Genomic DNA, 22898 nt, shown 5'->3' on the forward strand with positions numbered 1-22898 from the left:
TGTATGGTGATTAACATAACATAATAAAGTTAAAAAAAGAAAAAAATGAAATATAAGAAAAATCAGTGATTGTAATTTTACAACATTTAAAAGTTAACAAATTGGGGTTCTGTCAGTAGAGCATGCAACTCTTGATCTCAGGGTGGTGAGTTCGAGCCCCATGTTGGGTGTAGAGATTACTTAAAAATAAAATCTTAGGAAAAGAATTTTAAAAAGTGGTCAACAAATTTAATGATAATTTTGTTACATTTACTCTTTAACGGTAACTTACACCCACCAGTGGATCATTTAATCTTTGGCCGATTTTAAAAAGAATAATATATATCTTCCAAAATACGTTTGCCTAAAGCTTGGTCTAGAGCTGAAGTTTGAGCACACTTAGCTTGTCTTTTAATTCATGAGACAGTTGAAGAATTCCTAAAAATTCTTCACTACCCTTAGAACAGTATTTTCGTTACTGGATATAAAAGGAAATCTATAAAAATGAGGAAGCTGGATTTATATCTAATCTTCAGATATCTGGGCAGCCACATATCATGACTAGTATAAGACTGGGTGGGAACCAGTAGAAATGATGTGTAGATTGGGAACTTTCCTCATCCCATTTCTGGCAAACCTCAGTTACTGATTATTTCAACAAGGGAGAGGACAAATATTTTTCACTACAACGTGATTGTTTGTCTTTTAGAAATTGTGAATGCACTGTCATATTAATAAGTCCTCAGTTCAAGCAACATAGATTCCCAGCACTGCCTTGTATGATTTCCTGCTGTGTTATTTCCAACTATCACTAAGGATAAAAATCAGGGTGCCTGGATGGCTCAGTTGGTTAAGTGACTGCCTTCGGCTCAGGTCATGATCCTGGAGTCCCGGGATTGAGTCCCACATCAGGCTCCCCGCTCAGCAGGGAGTCTGCTTTTCCCTCTGACCCTCTTTCCTCTCATGCTCTCTATCTCTCTTTCTCTCTCTCTCAAATAAATAAATAAAATCTTTAAAAAAAAATCAAAGTAGGTAGCCAAAGTATACAAAATTTCACATCAAAAATCTCATTTTTACATTAATTTTGAGATAATCATAAATTACCTAAAATTAAAGAATGTGAAATTTTCTCTAGAAACAGTTTTTTTTGATATACCATCTAAACAAATTAAAATCATTGCCCTTTTTTATCTTCAGCACGTTTGATATCTTTAAGGAAAAATGATAACTTCAAAAATATTGTCTGCATTGATTACATAATTTGATAGACTTAAAAATATTGGAGATCTTCAGAGAAAACTTTTGCAGGCAGTTGTTACATGAAATACTTGGAATTTAATTTTGGGATTTTTGTTATTGTTGTCTTTTTTTTTCTTTGATTTTGGAAGCCAAACACAATCATATTAATAGTTATAGGTAGAGAGTTCTCTTAATGTAGTAATGTACAATTTTATTGTCCTTTTAATGATGTTTTTATACTTTATAATTTTAGAAAGTTTTGCATATTCATTAGTACTTAGCTTAAAATATACTAGCACCCTTTTATCTGCCCTTTCTGTTTCTGTTAATTCTGTAGTAGTAAATGATTCAGGAATAATACTTAAATTCATTATTTAGTTGTGAACAATTATTAGATAATATTGTTATTTTTACTATTGTTATTACTTACTATGTGAAAAATCATTCATTGGACAATAATTGTTAGGTATTTAAGTGTGAAACAATAAACATAAATAGATTGATTGGATTTAATAGCTTGAAGTGATATCCTAGAGAATGATAGTGTTAGAGTAAAAATGATTTTTAAAAGTTTCCATTAACTTATTATAGTTAAGCTTAACAACTTTAAATAAAATTGGTCTTTTAGTACTATCTAATATTTAAGGCATGCTAGATGGAAAGGTGCTATTGATTATTTTTCTCTGTGCCTAGGGAAATGTGATACACAGATCTGCTTAGGTGTGTGTTATGTATGTATATAGGGTTGGTCAAAGGGCTTGTGGACTTTGCTTGGCTTAAGCTTAAAATGGGTTTTAGGGCGCCTGGGTGGCTCAGATGGTTAAGCATCTGCCTTCGGCTCAGGTCATGATTCCAGGGTCCTGGGATCGAGTCCCGCATCGGGCTCCCTGCTCCTTGGGAGCCTGCTTCTCCCTCTGCCTCTCTCTCTCTCTCTCACTGTCTGTCTTTCATGAATAAATAAATAAAATCTTTAAAAAAAAAAAAAAAAAAGCTTAAAATGGGTTTTATTTTCCCCAAGTGCTAAAAACTGGTTATTTACAGTAAGACACTGCACTATCATCTCTATTTTATCATATATATATGATGAATATCATATATATGCGATATCTCTGTCTATATTTCCTCTTATGTATTTATCATCTATCTGTCGATTGATCCATCTACCATCAACTATCTATAGAGAAGAAAGTTCTAAATTGAGCTCTTAAAATAATTTCATTATTGATCATGGGGTTTATTCCTGAATTAATAAAATAAATCCACTTTTTTTCTGTTTCTTATTTTCCCGGTTAATTGTCAATTTGAACTGCTCTGTGCCTCTCCATTTTGTTCCCTAACATTTATTGCCAAGTTTACCATCTTTTTTTTTTAAGATTTTATTTATTTATTTGACAGAGAGAGAGACAGCGAGAGAGGGAACACAAGCAGGGGGAGTGGGAGAGGGAGCAGCAGGCTTCCCGCAGAGCAGGGAGCCCGATGCGGGGCTTGATCCCAGGACCCTGAGATCATGACCTGAGCCAAAGGCAGATGCTTAACGACTGAGCCACCCAGGTGCCCCCCAAGTTTACCATCTTAATTAAACCTCATCATCTTGAGTTTAGGCCCTTTTTCTAATCTGCTAACCAGTCAACTTGTAATACTCTTACCTTTAATCTATCTTTCACATTACCAATAAATATCGATTGTTGCATCATGTATCAATGATAAAGCTTAAAACTCTTACTGTGCTTACATGGATATATAATGTCGGCTCCCATTTGATCTACCTATTCAGTATGATTTTATATATGGCCTTAATTTCACATCTTATGCTCGAGTCACATTATTTATTTTTTGCTAATATAACATTTCTCTAAAGCCAGTGAATAATTTCAGCAGGGCCACACTAATTCTATTTTTAACGTGCTATGTAGTGTCACACTTGTGTGTCTTGGCTTATGCTATTTTCATGTGGCTGGAATAGCTTTATCCACTGGTGTTCCCTCAAACAAAATCCTATAAATTCAAGTTATGAAAATATTTGAATATCTTGACAATATTTGATCTTCTGTACATCCTATACACTGTGTTCTATTCCCAATTATGGCATTCCATACGCTTATATACTAAATACCCAAATATGTGTTTTCTAGAGTTAAAAATTTGACAATTATTGAACAAGAATACATTCATATACAAATTATTTCGCATAATCAAATATGATGCACCTTTTGGAATGTAACCCTTTTAAACAGTGTAGTTGATTACATAAAGTGTATCATTTTAGTTATACTTCTTTATATAAGGGCTTCGTATTTAACAGCAAGAGGGAAAGTGCTCCTTCCTACTTTCTGATTCTATATACAATATTTCGATAAATCCCCCTTCTCTCATTAAACTGTTTTAATAAACTATAAACTCACTGGCAGAAAGAAGAAATTGATCACCCATGTGACTATATATATCTTCATTTTCAAGAAGTTAATATTACTATGTTAAATCTTTTTTTCCACTCTTTAATATTGCTGAAATTGTCTAACAGTCAATGGCCTTTGAAACTGCTATCAGCCCAGCGTGTGCCAACCTAGCTGTTATTCTTGGTGGTGTGACTGCCCAACTATAAACCCCGAATAATTTAGTCATCAAACTGAGAAACAGTGAAAGCAGATACATTGGTCCTAGTTGCTGTGTGAAAACATTCACTTGCAGGAAACATGGATTAAGCTGAACAAGTATCAAAACATAAAAATGGATGTCAACAGCTTGGAAAAATATTGAAGACTTCTGGAAGAAAATCCTTAAACAGAAAACACTCCTTAAAAAAAAAAATCTGTATTCTCAGAACTTTTTATTGGAAAGCAATAATACTGAGTGGAAAAAATATGTATTATCTATTGCTTTGACTTAAAAAGTGATTCTGAAAATTTAGAAGTTTTAAGAAAACTTAACCAGTTTCTTTTCTTTTGTTATCCATATATTTCACTTTAAAATGATATATATATATATTTTTAAAGATTTTATTTATTTATTTGACAGAGAAAGACACAGTGAGAGAGGAACTACAAGCAGGGGGGGTATGAGAGGGAGAAGCGGACCTCCCATGGAATAGGGAGCCCGATGTGGGGCTCGATCCCAGGACTCTGGGATCATGACCTGAGCCTAAGGCAGATGCTTAATGACTGAGCCACCCAGGCGTCCCTAAAATGATATATTTTCAATACTTATATCTAAATAAACCCCAAATACCTTTTTAATATGAATAATTATTTTTATATGAATATTTGTTTAAATCAATGATATTTTGTGATGGATAATATATGGTGACAGTACCATAGCTTATTAAGCACTTATACTATTCATTTTGGCTATTGTCCCAACTATAATTGACACTACTAGTAGTTACTTAAGCTTAAAGTCACATATTTTTGTTGCTATAAACAATATATAAAACACACACTTGCACAAACCAACACACACACACGTATATATAATTAAACCTTATTTTGGAAAGGATTTGGTTGAGGATGAAATTTTTTAATTGCAATTTTCTACCTATCTCTTTGTTCTTTAATTTTTAGAATTAATATTTACCTTTAAAATTGTCCTTCAGACTCAATGTTTATTCTCATAATTGTCTTTCCAAATTCTAATGGCAAAATCAAATATTTTGTGTAGTTTGATTTTCATCTTTCCCAATTTTAATGACAGACACTTGACAGGTTTTGTGTATTTTTATTATTATTATTTTTTAAATCCCTATTGATTCCTATGGGTTTAGGAAGATTTTCTTTTTAATCAGAATCTAATGCATGATTTTTTTTCTGTTCACTTGGGTTAAAAATACTACCTCCAAAATTAAGGCACACACATACTATCAGGTAAATGCCATGATCATTTATGATATACTTTTTTGAGTATTTTCTGCTTCCTATGGCAGTTCATCTATTTAAATGTATTGGCAAATGTTTGTAAAATATGTCTATATTTGAATAAATATATCATAGAAAAATATATGCTTTATAGAAAATAAATGAGAACCTTCATTTTACAAGTGAGATATATTAAAATAGGAGCACCTGGGTGGCTCAGTCAGTTAAGTGTCTGCCTTTGGCTCAGGTCATGGTCCCAGGGTCTTGATCCCACATTGAACTCCCTGCTCAGTGGGGAGCCTGCTTCTCCCTCTCCCTCTGCCTGCCGCTCCCCCTGCTTGTGCTCTCTCTCTCTTTCTCTGTCAAATAAATAAAATCTTTTAAAAAATATTAATTTAAAATTTAATGTTTTATTGCATTATCTTTAGGTAATGCAGAATACCAGGCACACAGATTTCAGAGGAGATGCTCTGGTATTTTTTACCTCAGTTTTTTTTTTTTTTTTTTTTATTCCTTCAAAATTAGCACTGGTTCACTCCTCAGTTACAGCAGAGACTGCCTATTTTTCCTCCAACCCACTTTTTAAAACAACTTCTGGACAGAGTCAGATTTTATTTCCTTCTGTCTCTGCAAGTAGCTGTGGTCTGTGACTAGGTTGTGGCAAATAGACTGTTATCAGAATCTAAACAGGTCACTTCAAGCCTAGGCCTAAATACTTCCCATACACGATTTTCTACCTTTTTTGTTTTTGTTTTTGTTTTTTTACCCAACATACTGGCTGAATTCAGATGATTCAGAGTTCTAAAGCGGGTGGACCAAATTGGGGAAGGGGTCTGGGTCTCTGAATAGCCATTTGCAAAGCCATCCACTCACCAGGACTTTGGGACTTGACTTAAGTAAGAAGAAAAGAAACTGCTCTTGCACTAAGTCAACGGACTTAGGGGTTAATTTATTAAAAAAAAAAAAAACAGTATCTTTCTTACTAACATAAATAATACATTGTTATCCTAAATTTTTCATCCTCACAGAATTATGTATCCCTTTGATTTTCCGTTTGTTACTTGGAGCTCACCAAACATATGGCATAGAAATAAGCTAATCCAGTTTGGACTCATTCAACAGGGACTCTAAGAGCCAACTAAAGGAACAACAAATCTAAAATAAATTTAAAATGCAATACTTAAAATTATGCTACTTTATTAAACTTTAAAATATATGACATTTACAGGTTAACCCTAGACTCCTTAGCTGGTGTAATTTGCCAATCACATGGGTAGTTCTATGTAACATGAATAGTTAAGTCTATGTAACAATGTCATTCAATCACGGTCAAACTAAAGTCAAGTAGCACTGTTTTTTTTATATAGTAGTATTGTCACTGTCTCCAAGAACATCCTTTCTTGTCTTCTCTTTGACCATAAGGACATTACTGATTTTTCTTCTGGTTCATGGTTGAACTGTATTTCTGTTTAGCCACTGACATTCTTTGCTGAATTATTTTCTTACCTTCTTCACAATTGACTCCAGCTATGGTCATACTACATTTTACATGACCTTGAGATTCTTGCCCTAGATTTTTAAATGTGACCTGAATATTATAACTGAAGTGATTATAGCATTTTTATATTAAGCAGAAAGCTTACATATGCCATGTAAATGCAATAATGGGCACATCGTGATGGCTAATTTTATGTGTCAAACTGGACCAGAAATTTGGTTAAATATTACTCTGGATGTTTCTGTAAGGGTGTTTTGGATGTGATTAACACTCAAATTGGCATATTAAAGCGACTTGCTCTCCATAATATGGATGGCCTTATCTAATCAGTTGAAGGTCTGAATCAAAAAACAAACAAAAAACCCGACCTTCCCCTAAGAAGGGATGCCTTTTCCTGCCTAACAGCCTTCAAACTGGGCCCGCAGCTTTTTTCTTCACTTCAAATTTGAACTGAAATATTGTCTCTTCCTGTATCTTGAGTCTGTCGCTCTTTGGACTAGAAATACACCATTAGCTTTCCTAGTTTTCTGGCCTTCCGTCTTGGTTAGAACTACACTATCAGTCTTCCTGGATCTTCAGCTTGCTAACTTACTCCACAAATCTCAGGATTTGCCAGTTTTCATATTCATGTGAGCCAATTCCTTCAATTCCTTATAATATACCTCTCTCTCTCTTTCTGCACACACACACACACACACACACACACACACACACATTCTATTTGTTCTGTTTCTCTGAAGAATCCCTAGTGATAAACTGTTATAACACAGTATTCCTTGGAAGAACAACTAGAAAACATAAATTGCAAAAAGCAAATAACTTTTTGTAAAGGCAGCTATTTATTTATTTATTTATTAATATTTTATTTATTTATTTGACAGAGAGAGAGACACACAGCAAGAGAGGGAACACAAGCAGGGGGAGTGGGAGAGGGAGAAGCAGGCTCCCCGTTGAGCAGGGAGCCTGATGCGGGGCTCGATCCCAGGACCCAGGGATCATGACCTGAGCCGAAGGCAGACGCTTAATGACTGAATGACTGAGCCACCCAGGCGCCCCAAGGCAGCTGTTTATAGAAACAGATTATTTGAATTCTATCAACAGAATAATAAGGAAGATAATAAAGTTTTCTTACTACTAAAATATTAAAATTGTGAGGATCTAAGAGATTTTTGGCTAGTGGGAAAAATCAGGCACTTCACTAATTAGTCATAAGCAAAGAAAAGTATTAGTAAAAAAAAAAGTAAAATACTTTAAAAAAAATCATTGATTGCCATATGCTGCTTAATTTTTTATTTCAAAATGTCACCAAGTTAAATGTGAAACTCACCTGAAAAATCCATCCCTGCATAAAATAAATCTGTTTATTTTTATTCAACTATTTGACAAGTATTAATTTAGTGTCTAGTAAATGCTGGATACTGAGATTATAACAATGTATAAAACACAGGACCTGGCTTCAAGAGTACTTAATATCTGGTGAAGTAAAGTCATACAAGTTTTCCCTTGCTATCCAAAAGAGGAGTGTTCTCTGAAAAGTTTCCTAAGCAGAAATGGAGTAAAGCAAAGAGTACCCCCCACTTTTCAAAAGTCCACATTACACAATTTCACTTTAAAAAAAAGATTTATTTATTTTTAGAGAAAGAGAGAACATGAGTGGGAGGAGCAGAGGGAGAGGGAGAGAATCTAGAGCAGACTCCTCACAGAGCCTGGAACCAAGAACCCCAATTCCAGTCTCCACCCCATGACCCTGAGATCATGACTTGAGCCAAAATCTAGAGTTGGAAGTTCAACTGGCTGAGCCACCCAGGCACCCCTACAATATTTCACTTTGTTTTAGAAGACTTTATTTATTTATCTGACAGAGAGAGAGAGAGATAGAGCACAATCAGGGGAAGCTGCAGAGGGAGAGGGAGAAGCAGGCTCCCCACTGAGCAGGGAGCCAGACATGGGGCTCAATCCCAGGACCCTGGGATCATGACCTGAGCTGAAGACAGACGCTCAACCAACTGAGCCACCCAGACGCCCCTACAATACTTCACTTTTGTTAAAGATCTACATTAGTTTGGTAATGGCTTTTTTCATAAAAGCAAAATTCCTTTTTGGATTTCTTTTAGTTAGTGAAAACAGGTACTAATGTAGGTCTTTTGTAAAAGTGAAATGGTGTAATGTGAACTTTTCAAAAAGCGAGGGATCCTCGTATTTTAAAAACTTAATAGCGAAAGTGCGGGTAAAGTATTATAGATGGTGCAATTGCAAAACATCACGCTAATATAAAAATAAAGAGGTAAACTCTACTAGTCTTGGAAAAGAGATTAAGAGAGGTTAAGGAGGAGTCCCTGAGAGGCAAATGTACCCGAGTGAAGTTGATTAGAATAAATCATCTTTGGCTTGGTATACCAAGTGTCAGAGTATAGGGGATCAGAAAAACAGCAACATAAAAAAATACAGAGACTTTAAAAACCACATTATGTTTGGGAGATAATACGTTGTGCAAAATAGTGTAGTTTTGAAAGAGATGTTAGTTACAGGGGACAATGTCAAAATGTAGGCATCATTTAAGTTTTTTTATTTTATTTTTTACCTATCCATCCACTCTGATCTTTTGTTCTCCCTGAATACAATGTTGTTCTGGTCAACAAACTGAAATCATAGACCACGGGATGGCTGGTTTCTTCCTTATGTATAAGAATGTGTTCCATTTCTTCGGGTTTAGGCATTCGTATGGATTACTATATTGGCCAATCATATTTTTAAAAAGATTTTATTTATTTATTTGACAGAAAGAGAGAGCACAAGCAGGGGGAGCAAGAGAGGGAGAAGCAGATTCCCTGCCGAGTAAGGAGCCTGAGGCTGGGCTTGATCGCAGGACCCTGGTATCATGACCTGAGCCGAAGGCAGATGCTTAACTGACTGAGCCACACAGGTGCCCCTGGACAATCATATTTGATGGTAAGTAAACCAAGGAAGTTATAGGAGGGCTTATCTTCCTTTTAACAAAAAGAAACTAAAATGATTGGCTTATCCAACATTGCCTGAATTTCTGGACCCTTTTTATTCCTTTAAATTTTGTATCCTTTTGATAAAAGTTTAAAATGATTTTGGATAGTATGTTTGGTTTTCCAACCTATTCACTGAAACTCACTTTCTAAACTGTTGCTGCACATTTAGTTGCTTTGTAACAATAACGTAGGCCTGGTTCCTGATACCAGTATTCTGATTTAGCAAGCATAGTTTATGCTGCAGAAATACCAACAATGACAACAAAATTCTCAATAGATTTATAAAGCAGAAAGGTTTTGTTTTGTTTTGTTTATTCATACATCATGTCAAATGTAAGTTGGCAGGGGACTCTGGCAAATCTATCCTCTTGGGACACTGGATGATAGAGCATTTACTAGCTTTTTACTGTATCACATGGGACATAACAACCTCCCCTATATAGAAGTAGAGGAAGAGTGGACTGGTTAATGAATTAAGATTTCCCTGACTATTTTGTAGTTGAAAAACATTATTTCTGCCTATATATATATATATTGGCCAGAACCTTTCATATGGCCTAGGTAATTTAGAGCAGGAGAGGATCCATATTTCTGTTTTAATAGGAATCTTGTATATTTTATTGAAAAATAAAATGATTTTGTTGCTTTTTTATATTTTTATTTGTTGATGAATTTAAATATTATCTTCATTTCTGCATATCTAAGAATTTCCCCCATTGACTTATTGTATTTCTTTTAATTTCTGTGCTATGCTAGATGCATATTTCATTATCTCCTAATTATAAATTTGTGTTTCCTTTCAAAGCATTATATGTTTTATTTTATTTTATTTTTTTTAGTATCTAAGAATACTGGTTAGGATCCAGAAATTAAGGTTATAGTGGCAATTCATCTTTCTTCTTTGAAATTGTCAGTTTTATACTATTTTATCCACTCAAAGTATTTCCTTTCGGAGTGCATATATCCACACAAAGATATCTGTTCCAACTTCCAACCTTATGGTTGATTCTTGTATTTCCAGTCCATGCCTAATTCGAATTAAAAAATGTAGACCACAGGGATCAGCAAAAACCCAGAGGGAAATGATACTTTCAATGATAATTATGTCTCTAGACTAGTCATTTTCTTTATGGCACTTTTTGACATTATAGGGATAGCCTTGTTTTTTATTTTCTTATCATTGAAGTTTGATTTGTTTTTTTTAATTCTGAATATAATCCATAGACAGGAGTGTAATTTTCAAATATATTCTCTTATCCTGTGAGACATAGTTTTTGTTTTGTTTTGTTTTGTTTTGTTTTAAGTATGCTCCATGCCCAGCTTGAACTCACATCCCTGAGATCAAGACCTGAGCTGAGGGGGCACCTGGGTGGTTCAGAGAGTTAAGCATCTGACTCCTGATTTCAGCTCAGGTCATGATCTCAGGGTTGTGAGACTGAGCCCCTGCTTTGCATGCTAGGCATGGAGAAAGATGTGAATTGAGATCAAGAATCAAGAGTCAGATGCTTAACCAACTGAGCCACCCAGGCACCCCTATGACTCTTAATTTTTATAATGCTTTTTGAAAAGCAAACTATTTTAATATTGATAAAGTCTAATTTGTTATGATTCTTTAAATTGTGTTTTCAGTGTCATATCTAAATATTTTTCAACTATCCTCAGGGCACAGATGTTTTCTTCCCATGTTTATTCTAGAAAATTTGTGGTTTTAACTGTTACATTTAGGAGAATGAGTTATTTTTAGTTATTTTTTGTATAGTTCTGGTTTTTTTATTTGAATATTCAGAATATTCCAACACCATTTGTTAAAAAAAAACTATCTTTAATTTTCTGTCTAGTTGAATTCCATTGAATTTTAATCAATTGACAAATATGGGTAGTGTTATTTCTGGGCTTTCTGCTCTTTTATTGGTTTATATGCCTATACTTTTTCCAACCACATTATTGTGATCAATGAAACTTTAATGTAAGTCTGGGCATCAGATAATTGCAGTGTGAAATTTCCAACTCTGTTCTTTTCCAATATTGTTTTGGCTAAAGTAATTCATTGTCACTCCCAGAAATTTTAGGTTTTTGTTGTGAAGGAAGAGATGAGGAGAATAATTTGGGTTCATTCCCTTACCATGGTGGCCACGATTCACCCTGCCCCCAAAGCCTGCACAAAGAGTGACAATTTCTCAGGACTCTTGCAATATTGTGTGTGTGTGTGTGTGTGTGTGATATCACCTGATATTGTCACCTGATATTGTCCCACCTGAGAGAGATTGGAAATTTTCCCAGTGTATAGGGCATTAAAGTATTGTGTAATATTTTTCTGGGTACTCTTACTGATTAATTAAATATTTTTCCAGAATTCTTACTGGTGTTTGGTCGTCTTGTGACCTCAGTTCTTTGACGGATAATGAAAATTTAAATTTTCCAAATGACGGTGTTCCTAGTCTTTCTCTCCCTCTGTGTGTATATGTGTGTGTGTGTGTGTGTGTGTGTGTCGGTTTGCTTTTGTTGCTGTTCTTGTAAGAGTGAGAGTGATGCTTTTTAAGTTTTTACATCCTGCATGGAAGCCAAAAGTCACACACATAGCTCTTTACCCATATTTTGAAGATTTTCAGCATACTGCTATGCTTCCAAAATTCAGCTCGGTTCTCCTTCTGGTTTAGCTAAATGGTATAAACCTCCACCCAACACATGTCTCCTTCTTATTTGAGCTGATTTTCTCAAGACTCCTTATAAGACTAATAATAAAAATTCTATTGGGAGGCATGGCACTAGGGGCAGAAATGTTTGTAATGAGCCCAGATAAGAAAAAGTTAATCTTAATGAAAAATACAGCAATATGGATGGAAAGAAATGTTGGGTTCAAGAGGCAGAAGGGAATTAATTTAATGGTTTATTTATTTCTGAAATATTTAAGAAGTAGACAGTGAGAAATGTGCTCATGTTTTTTCTGTGTGTGACTATGAAGAGTGTGAAAATCTTACATATGGCAAGTTATACATGTCAGGGAATAAGTTCTGGAAAGACAGTAAATAATAAACATCATTTGAGCTCTTTTTTATGCACTATTGTTTTTCAAATATTTTAGTTAATCTTTACAATTCTCCTTTAAGATATATATAATTTTGATATACTTTCATGCATGAGGAAATTCAGTCTTGATGAAATTGAGTAATGTGGAGACTATGTGGCAGAGCAGAGAACATACTGTAACCCAGGGTTTCTAAACTTTGACCCTATGAACATTAGAAGGCCAGATAATTCTTGTGAGGAGCTGTCCTGTGCAGTGTAGGATTCCTGGCTTCTACTCATTAGATGATAGTAGCAACTCTACCCTTCCCACTCAGTTGTGACAACTAAAGGTATCTGTAAATATTGTTAAAAGTTCCCCTGGGAAGGAAAGATTTGCCCCATTTTGAGAACTATCCATCTAATTTCCCTAACTTCAAATCTTGTGTGTTAACCAGCATCATATAATGCCTCCTAGAGTTCAGTATGAATTGATTTTGACATTAATCAATTACAAATCTTATAATGACACTAACTCTAAATGAAGACAATAGGGCAAAATAACATCATTATTATCAGAATTTACGGAAAATAAGTGAAATTTTCTTGGTCTGATGGTGATTTTAATATCTCTAGCATATGCTTAATTAGTGAAGGTAAAGAATTTCACCTAACCCATTTTGTTTCATATTAGATTTTACTGGCACAATTAAGCTGCTCTTTAAAACCCATAAAAGTCCATCCGTTTGTAGTCTAGAGGCAGGCACATCTTTTTCAAGGTCATTTTATGAATTGATAATTAACCTTCTAAATATAGATACTTCATTCCGAAGGTCTTTTGCCATATCTAATTAAATGAAAACAGCCACGTTTATATCTCCCGCAAGAAATGTCACTTATGTTTATATTAACGTTATGATTAAAATGATGTTTCCTCGGTTTTCTGCAAAATAAAATGGTGGATGGGAACAACATCTATTATGATGCTAACAAGAGTATTTTTACCTATATTTTTAATAAGCCTTTATTAAGCATAAAATTGGTCTGGATCAGAGATCTATAGGTTCCAAAAGAGATCACAGAGAAAAATATTGAATTGGAAAGACAAAAGCAAACAAATGCTAAAGATGAAAACATGAAAAGGAAGTCACTGGCTTATTGATAACAGGGAATCTTAAGTTGGTTTAACATTGAGAAATTGGAACACTAATATTATATACTATTGAGAAAAAAGCCAACGTTAAAGAAAGGCACACATTAAAGAGAAATTAATTGGGATGCCTGTGGAAATCTTGTTAATTGAGCAGCATAGTGAAATAGATTACCATGCAGGAATTAAAATGAAGATATTAAGTAATAAATGTGTTACTGTTTGGCTGTTAAGTAATAAAGCAAGGGTCCAGTTACTGGAGAATTGAAAGAATATAGTGAAATATGATGGGCCACAATACAAAGAATACACTGTATTCTTTTGAAGTTTTAAAGTTGAACTGCCTTTATATTCAGGTGGCTCTATGTATTCTAATTTAAAGCTCAAAAAATTGATAACCCTAGGAACTTGAAGGGCTTAAACTAGAGTTTCCTCATTGATAAATTGTGATGTCCGTATCAATCTTGCAGGATTTCTATGAGGATTAAAAAGATTTATTGTCCTTACTTAAGGCCAGTTTTGGCCTTAGTTTGGTGGGGGTGGGGGGTTGGGGAAAATGATGAGTCTAGTTGCAATAATTATAAGTGTTCAAGACAAAGGATATAAGTAATGCATTATATTTTCTTGACTACTGGGTGTAGGATGGGTAAATGTAAATTATTAAGTATATGTTAACAATATAATTTATACTCTAAACTAGGAAACATTTTAAATTCTTTTAAGAAAAATAATTAAATAAATAAAATGTAGAAAGAATATTATAATTCACCAACAATTATTAATGCATGTCCAGTTTGCTTCATCTATATTCCTACCTAATTCCCCTTCCCTGTCCCCAAATTAAAGTAAAACAAATACAAGTGGGAGAATTATTATATTTATGTATCTCTAAGAACAAAATGTAGCCTTAATAAAATTATCACATCAAAAAAATAAACACTTCAATATAAGCAATTATAGAGTCATTGTCCAAATGACACAGATTGTATTATAAATCCATTTTTAAATTTTTTTAAACAGTTTGAAGACAAATCTGAGATCTGTACATATAATTAGATTATATGTCTCTCAAGGGTTTCTTTTATGGACATTTTCGTTTTCTCTCATTCTTACCTCTACCTGACTCTTGATTATCACTTATCCAAACACGTACATTTTCTTATTTTTTTCAAGTCAATTTTCGTGTGATTTTGAGAAGTCTTATAGATGTTAACATTCACTTTAAATTGATTTTTTTCTAGATTTACTTACAGTCCTTTCTAGTCATGTTTTAAAACTGTTTTTTATTGTAATTCGGGATTTTCTCTATAATTCTATCTTTTAATATGTTTTTGTTTGCGTACATTTAAACTATCAGTTTTATGATGTTTATTTCATTACTATTACTTTAGTAAGTTTTCTTATTTTTCATGGTGGTTTTTCCTTGACTTACTGAGACTATCACATCATCTATAGTATTTATTCTTTTCTCTCAAATTCTATGGATTTTTTGTCTTGCCTAACTGCATTGACAAATGTTTCCCACATTGTTTTAAAGAGCGGTGAAAAACAGGGGGAGTTATATATGTGACTTTAGCAGAAAAGGTTTTTATGTTTCTCCATTAAATAGATCTTTAGCTGAAACCATATTATTCTATCAATTATTATTTTATTTAATACTTTTACCGTAAATGGGTACTTTTAATTTCTATAATTTATGAAGATTATCATGCTATTCATCTTATATTATTATGATTGATTACATTAAAACAGCTAATATTTTTGAAACCCTTGGATCTCTTACATGGTGAAAACTCCATTTGGTCATTATTTTTAATTTTCTTACTCTTTCAACATACTATCAATTTATGTTTGCTATTTTTATTTAATTTTTCTGAACTTATATTCATAAATGATCATTTGTACATGGCTTTTATTTATTTATTTATTTATTTGCTTTATTATTATTATGGCTTTTTTTGGAGTAGTTTTTAACAATTTGGGGAAAGAATTTTATCATTTCATAAAACTAATTTGGAAATTTCCCTTGTTTCTCTGTACTTTGAAATAGATAAAGTCACATTGGAATTAACAATTTTGTAAAGGTTTTTGTAATACTTCAGGGAACTAATTTGGGCGCAACTAATAATTATGTCAGTTCTGTAACACAGTAACCAAGACATATGATGAAAGTAATAATATGCAAATATAAAATGCTATGATTCAGTTTGTAATGAACTGATCATATTTATATACATCCTTGAATATAATTTTCTTCAAAATGACCACTTTGGAAATATATAAGTGCTGTTTTATAATTTCTTGTTAAGGTGTTATTTAAGGGGTGCTTGGATAGCTCAGTGGGTTAAGCATCTGCCTTCGGCTCAGGTCATAATCCCAGGGTCCTGGGATCGAGCCCCAGTTGAGACCCACATTGGTCTCTGCTCAGCAGGTAGCCTGTTTCTCCCTCTCCCTCTGCCTGCCATTCCCCCTGCTTGTGCTCTCTCTCTCTCTGTCAAATAAATAAATAAAATCTTAAAAAAAAATAAAAAATATAGTGCCGGGGCGCCTGGGTGGTTCAGTTGGTTAAGCGACTGCCTTCGGCTGAGGTCATGATCCTGGAGTCCCGGGATCGAGTCTCACATCGGGCTCCCTGCTCAGCAGGGAGTCTGCTTCTCCCTCTGACCCTCTTCCCTCTCGTGCTCTCTATCTCCCATTCTCTCTCTCTCAAATAAATAAATAAATAAATAAAATCTTTATAAAATAAAAAAATAGTGCCATTTAAGTAATTTTAGAATTGCTTGGAAAATGTTTTATGTTATTTTAAAAATATGCCCACTTTTTATATATATTATACATTTAAGTTAATGGATTTCTCTAAATTAATTATAACTAATTCCATTATTTCATTCATTTATTCATGGATGTTTACGTTAAATCTACACACTTTTTACTAGGATTATGTTATGGTCATGTGATAAGCACAGTTAGGATATTTAATGAAATTTATATTTTCTTTTTCCTGCTTTGAAGAAACTAAAAGTAGCATGATACAAATTTAAGGGCAACTCTACAGCTCCTAACAGTTGGTGAAAAACATAATGATACTATGTTTCAAGTATCATATATTAATGAAATGATCCTCAGAAATGTTAATAATTTAAGCCTTATGGGATGTTCTGCTGACACCAAGTTCAATACTTTGGGAAAGCATAATACTATATCTTTTAGATTTTTAGCATGAAATTGAATATGTATAAAACCTTCTTATTTTCAAATAATATATTGGAAGAATACTCTCAAGGTATTTAAATGGGATTGCAAAATCAGGAGTGATGAAATCATGATTCTTAAATTTAGTTGACTTGGGTTATAATAAAAGCTTCATCAGTCTTAATTACTCTAAAGACTTTGGCCAAGATACTTAACCTTTTCAAACTTCTGATTTCCAATCATGAAAAAGGTGATCCTCCCTAGTGAAAACTAGCTTATAGAGCTGGTGTAAGAAATAAATGTTCCTACTCCTTAGTAAGCAGTCAAGTGTTTGCTGTATTTTTCCTTAATAAAAAAAAGGCAAATAGCTGATAAAATTTAAGCTCCGTGTTCTAAGACCTAGCAAAACCCAACGATTTTTTTTTTCCTTCAGGTGAATTCTACAAATTCAGTTGATATTTACCAAATTGTCAACAACAGATTTTTACCTTGGGCACGTTTCCTAGCTCAGCACCCTCAGATGGCCCATTTGAAACAATTCTCTGAGGCAGATATTTAAGGGGAAGATCTAAAAAAATACACTTTGAAAGTGTACAGCCCTAGTCATATCTGAGTTTGTGATAAATATCTGGAGTGGATACAAACCATGCCTTTTTCTCTCCTTTCCTGATTTTTAAGATAAATGAGGCAGGAAAAAACAAGTTTTTCTGTCCAGCTATAGAAGAAATATGGTGATATTTTTATTCCCATTTGAATAATATATTGATTAAATGAACTTATAATTAATCAGAATTCATTAGGGAGGAGTAATATTTAATTAGGTTCCCCTGGAACTCCTACAGTGTAGAAATTAATTAAATAACAAATTAAAAACTGCTTTTTCACATTTTCAAGGTGGTATTACTACTTTGTAATTTTTCAGTAAATTACTCACTTCTTCAGTAAATTATTATTGCTTCTGTAACATAGTTGGTGTAGAACTGAACATCTCCACTCCCAATTTCTAAATACCTCTTAATTTAATCTCCATTACAGACAAAAATACTTATTTCCCACAGGACATGAGTTGCTTTTCCTCTCAGATTTACATATTGAATATTTTTAATGATTGCTCTAACTTTAATAAATTTAAGTTTGTGTTTTCTCTCATTTTAGAAGCTAATATTTAAGAAGTATGTCTGCTAGTTATTTTGCATAGTAGCAAAATTTGTACTATAGCACATATATGTACGACATACAGATTATTATAGTACACATACAGATTTAATTGATATTAAACAATTATGATAAGAGATTCATCATGTGTAAAAAAAAAGAGAATGTGGGCTATGGACTTAGAACAACATACATTTCCAACTCTGCTCTGTCACTGACTATACAGATTTATGAAGAACGATCACCAGGTCTTCATACAACTACTTCTACTTTGATTCCCTAGGGTCAGTAATCATTACTTAATGGTCTGCTGACACCATGTGTGTCTGTCTTGAGATAACAATGTATCCCGGGGACTCCTGGGTGGCTCAGGTCATGATCCTGGGGTCCTGGGATCGAGCCCCACATCGGGCTCCCTGCTCGGTGGGAAGCCTGCTTCTCCCTCTGCCCCTCCCCACTGCTTGTGCTCTCTCTTGCTTTCTATCTCTCTCTTCCCCAAAATAAATAAATAAATAAATAAGTAAAATCTTATGAAAAAGAAAGAACACCATATCCTGTCATAGAATTTCAATATTTTAAATCGTCAAAATTGAATATCTGCTTTTTTTTCGATAATGAAAATAAAAATCTATCATGGGAACACTTTTGAGCAGTGTAATCTAGGATCATTTTATACCAACATGTGTAGCATTTTGTCTGTGTAGAAATTAGTTTGTAATTGGATTTGAGGGAACCATTTTGTTCTCTACATAAATTACCTAAAAATACAGAATACATAAATTATAAGAAAATAATAGATTAAAGACAATATCTCCTAAAAATCTATCATTTCACCATATAGGGATCAGACTACAAATTGAAATACGAAACAAAACTTCTTGATTTAACATTAGATAAGCTCCTTCCAGACTGTAGGCCCCTGACCTAGCTTTTCTTAGAGCACAGGGCAGTATGAGGCCACGATTTAACATGCGGGTGGGGACGACTTGGGTGTGAGGGAGGCACAGAGTAACCCAGGCACAAAGTTAGTTTCAGATACTAGTTAATAAATCTATTTTTCTTCATTTTCTTTTATTGCACAGAAGCTGGTGATCTAGGACCTACGTGTGAACAACTTTATATGAATATTTTTTGTACTTGGTTTACTTGGGTTGGTATGATACATTATATTTAAGTTCCTTGAACACAGTGGATTCCCCTAATGTGTATGAATGACTGAGGCTTTGTAAATTAAGGGATGTTTGTGTGAATAAAGTTATTTGATGGGAGAAAAAAAACAAGTTGGAAATTCATTCTTTGCCCCTTTGAGACGTAAATCTTTTTGAAAACTTATTGCCACTTCTACAGTCCAGAACTGTCTTTTTTAAGGACCTGGGTGCTATCCCTTTGAAATATAGTCATCAAGGAAAATAATGCACCCCCTCCAACCCCCCAGGATTTTTCTTTTCTACACATCTATGATACCCAGGAAGGAAGGAAAAAATGTTCACCAGCCAGAAGCTAGATGACTCTCACACTTCATGTCCTGAATACAAAAATTCCAAATGGCAGACTTTTTATATGTTGGTAAAAGCTAAAATTTATGTTTTAAATAGTTTATTGTCAAGCAAGAAATTAGAGCCTAGTGACATCAAGTACAAGAGAACAAACTTTGGGGCACCTCAATGGCTCAGTCGATTAAGCGTCTGACTCCTGATTTCGGCTCAGATCATGATCTCATGGTTGTGAGATCAACTCCGTGTCAGGCTTCCATGCTGGGCATGGAGCCTGATTAAGATTCTCTCTCCATCTCCATGTGCCCCTCTCCCCCTCTCAAAAAAGAAGAAAAAAGAGAGCAAACCTTATACTCTGCAGGAGTGGGGGAGATGATCTTTAAATCTTAATTTATCTAACTATAAAAAGCCATTTGAAAATCTTGTTAAAAACCCATCAGTTATTTAAAAGGGTGAATTAGTCTAGTAAAATATTAAGTATACATTATATTTAGACTTTTTTTTTCCTAAATAGAGACATTCAGCATTGGAGGGGCTCAATTCTTGATTAGTAAACATTTACCATGTCTCTAGAGCAAAAAATATTACTCCAGATAAGCAAATTAAACCATTATTTCTATTAATCAGTACAACATGGATATAGTAGGCAATAAAATTTAAAATGTGCTCAAATTTCTAAAACAAATCAAACAACTTCAAAGAATCTTTGAGTCTATAGAGCACTTATTTATGTTTTTGGGAGTACAATTTCACCTTCCTCTTCCATTAGCTGGAAATTAATACATTAGTTTATTCAATAAATATATACTGAGTGCATTTAATTTGACACAATGAACATGGTCTTGACTCTCCAATGGCAAACAAAATATATACTTTTGATGCTCTTGGTCCTTGTAATTTAGTGGAGACCAAGAATAATTTATTGATTATACACATAAATATTTTCAAATAGTAAGCTTAGGAAAGAAATGAACGTAGGGACTGTGATAAAAAGTAAAGAGAGCAATGGAGTTAATCTATGTAGATAAAGTGAGTAGGTAAACATTACAGGTTTGTCTATCACACTCTGCAGTGTCAACTTCCTGTTCTTTTATCATTTCTCTTCCACATTGATTTAGTTCCTTTTTGGATTCTCCTTGCCTGGAAAATCACTTTAGATAATTTTTTTTTCCAGAAATGTATATAGCTCTAATGATACCTGAGGCCTTTAATATGCAAGAATATCTTTCTATCTTCATTGTAAGAATGACAGCAAAAATACCAACTACAAGAAAAACTGTTTTTACTTATGTGCTGGGAATAAAATTATAAAACTCTAATAAAAATAACATTTTACAAACAAAACAGAATGGAAACTCTCCCATTCTTTTGTTATTTATTATTGTTTATGAGTCTGAGGCCAACAAATTTTGAACTGACTGAAGAAAATCTCCTCCTTCACTGAATAGTTACAGGATATATTCTTCATCCTTATAGTTTAACACTTTACCCTCATAATGTTCAGACTATATTGGACTCCTTTTGGATACCACTTAAATTCTGTCAGCACCACTAGCCAATTTTAAGTTGACTGATTCAGAGCCGATTTCGCCTGTTTCACAGGGTCACCCCAGCAGCGTCTGGCCTCTGTACCTCTTGCTTCCAGACCTAGGGCCTTTCCATATGGTACAACAGCCGTTTACACATGAACCCTCTAAATGCCACACTTGGCCAGTGATGGGTGCTGGACAAGGAAAACTGTTCCCCTTTATGAGGCCCACCCCTGCTCAAAGTTTTGTGATTCACTTCTGAAGGCTCCACAGTATGTCTCACGGGATTAAACAACAGTTGTCAAGTTGGAGACCAACTTCTTAAACCATCCTCCATACCGAATTCTTGAATTTATCTTTCTATTTTTGCTCTCTGCCCCACTTCTGTATCTCTCATTCCTGCTCCTTAATACCATTGGGAAATAAGCTAACTTAACCTTTGATTCAAGTTCTACCTTGAGGGAAGGAAGGGCAGTCATTGGCCACAATAAGTTCTCACTTTAGAAAAGCCTTTTAAATGCAAAAACACCAAAAATTTTCCCTAAGAACTTTTGATCAGTTATATTTTATGATTGTTTCTCTTCAATTGTTTTGGAGACTCCTTTGCCACCATCATTGGTTAGCATCCTGCATCTTGATAAATTTCACTCATCGCTATATAAGGCAACATCTGTTCAGACCAAGGTTTACCTACAAACAAAATGAATTACACTTTTTAGTCTACTGGCTTGCTAGGTGAATGGCCCTTCAAATTTAAAAAGGAAGGCAAAGTAGTGTGAGCATTCTCTTCTTATTCCTCCTCTCTGCTAGTTTTTCTCCTTTGTAATCGTGCTTTATTTAAAGTAATCCTACCTTCTAGCCTTGTAACATTTCTCTGATACTATGATCACTATGGTTCAAGAGGAACTACAGTGTAGCTGATGTATTGAACCATCTTATCTTGTCATTGCTAATAGGCTTAGAACTGCAAGATCTGTTTGTTTGTGGAAACTGTATCTTCCATATTCTATTGGAATTTTACTATCGTTTTTCCTATTTTCATACCTAGCTACTTTTTAGCAACTAGAATATCTCTGAGGTTGCTGAGCAAGGTTGTTATCACTTGGATCAAAGAATTATTGCAGAACAAGGGTCAGAGAGGCACAGTGCCCATCTCACTAATTAGGATAGGCCCAGGACTTTGGATCTCTCCATATTTGCTGAGCACTGCTCTAAGTCCTTTGCATGCATAATTCTTGCACCAAATAATAATATTAGCTTCATTTACACATGAGGAAACTGAGTCACAATAAACTTAAATCACGTGCCTCCATGTCACATAGCAATGAAAATTGGATCCTTCAATTGAACAACACAGTCTGAATTCTGCATTCAAATACACTCTGATTCTAGAGCTTATCTTCACTACCACTTCAATATCTTTCCTCATGATCATACTGGTCACTTATTGGGGGCTTTTTGTGTTCCAGCCACAATTTATAACAAATAAGACAATTTATAACAAAATAATTAATACAAAATTGCTGATGTCTTCTCTGTACCAGGAAATACAAGAGACACTGAGGAAGATGGGGTGAATGTCTCTACACTAATGTTCACTCAGGAATTATGTAACTATTCAGTTCACTCCTGACCACCTCCACCATCACTACTTCAGCCCATTATCAACTGTCATTCATTTTATTGATACAGTAAGCTAACCAGACTACATGCTTCCATGTGCCACCTCTTTGATTAATTCTCCAAATTGCAAAGACATTTTTATCAAGTGTAAATACACACAATTTTATTAGTCCCCTGAAATTACGCAATG

Source organism: Eumetopias jubatus, unplaced genomic scaffold (assembly GCF_037043125.1).
Source record: "Eumetopias jubatus isolate StellerSeaLion01/CBP00866 unplaced genomic scaffold, mEumJub1_p1.0 scaffold_5, whole genome shotgun sequence".
In the NCBI taxonomy this organism is placed as follows: domain Eukaryota; kingdom Metazoa; phylum Chordata; class Mammalia; order Carnivora; family Otariidae; genus Eumetopias; species Eumetopias jubatus.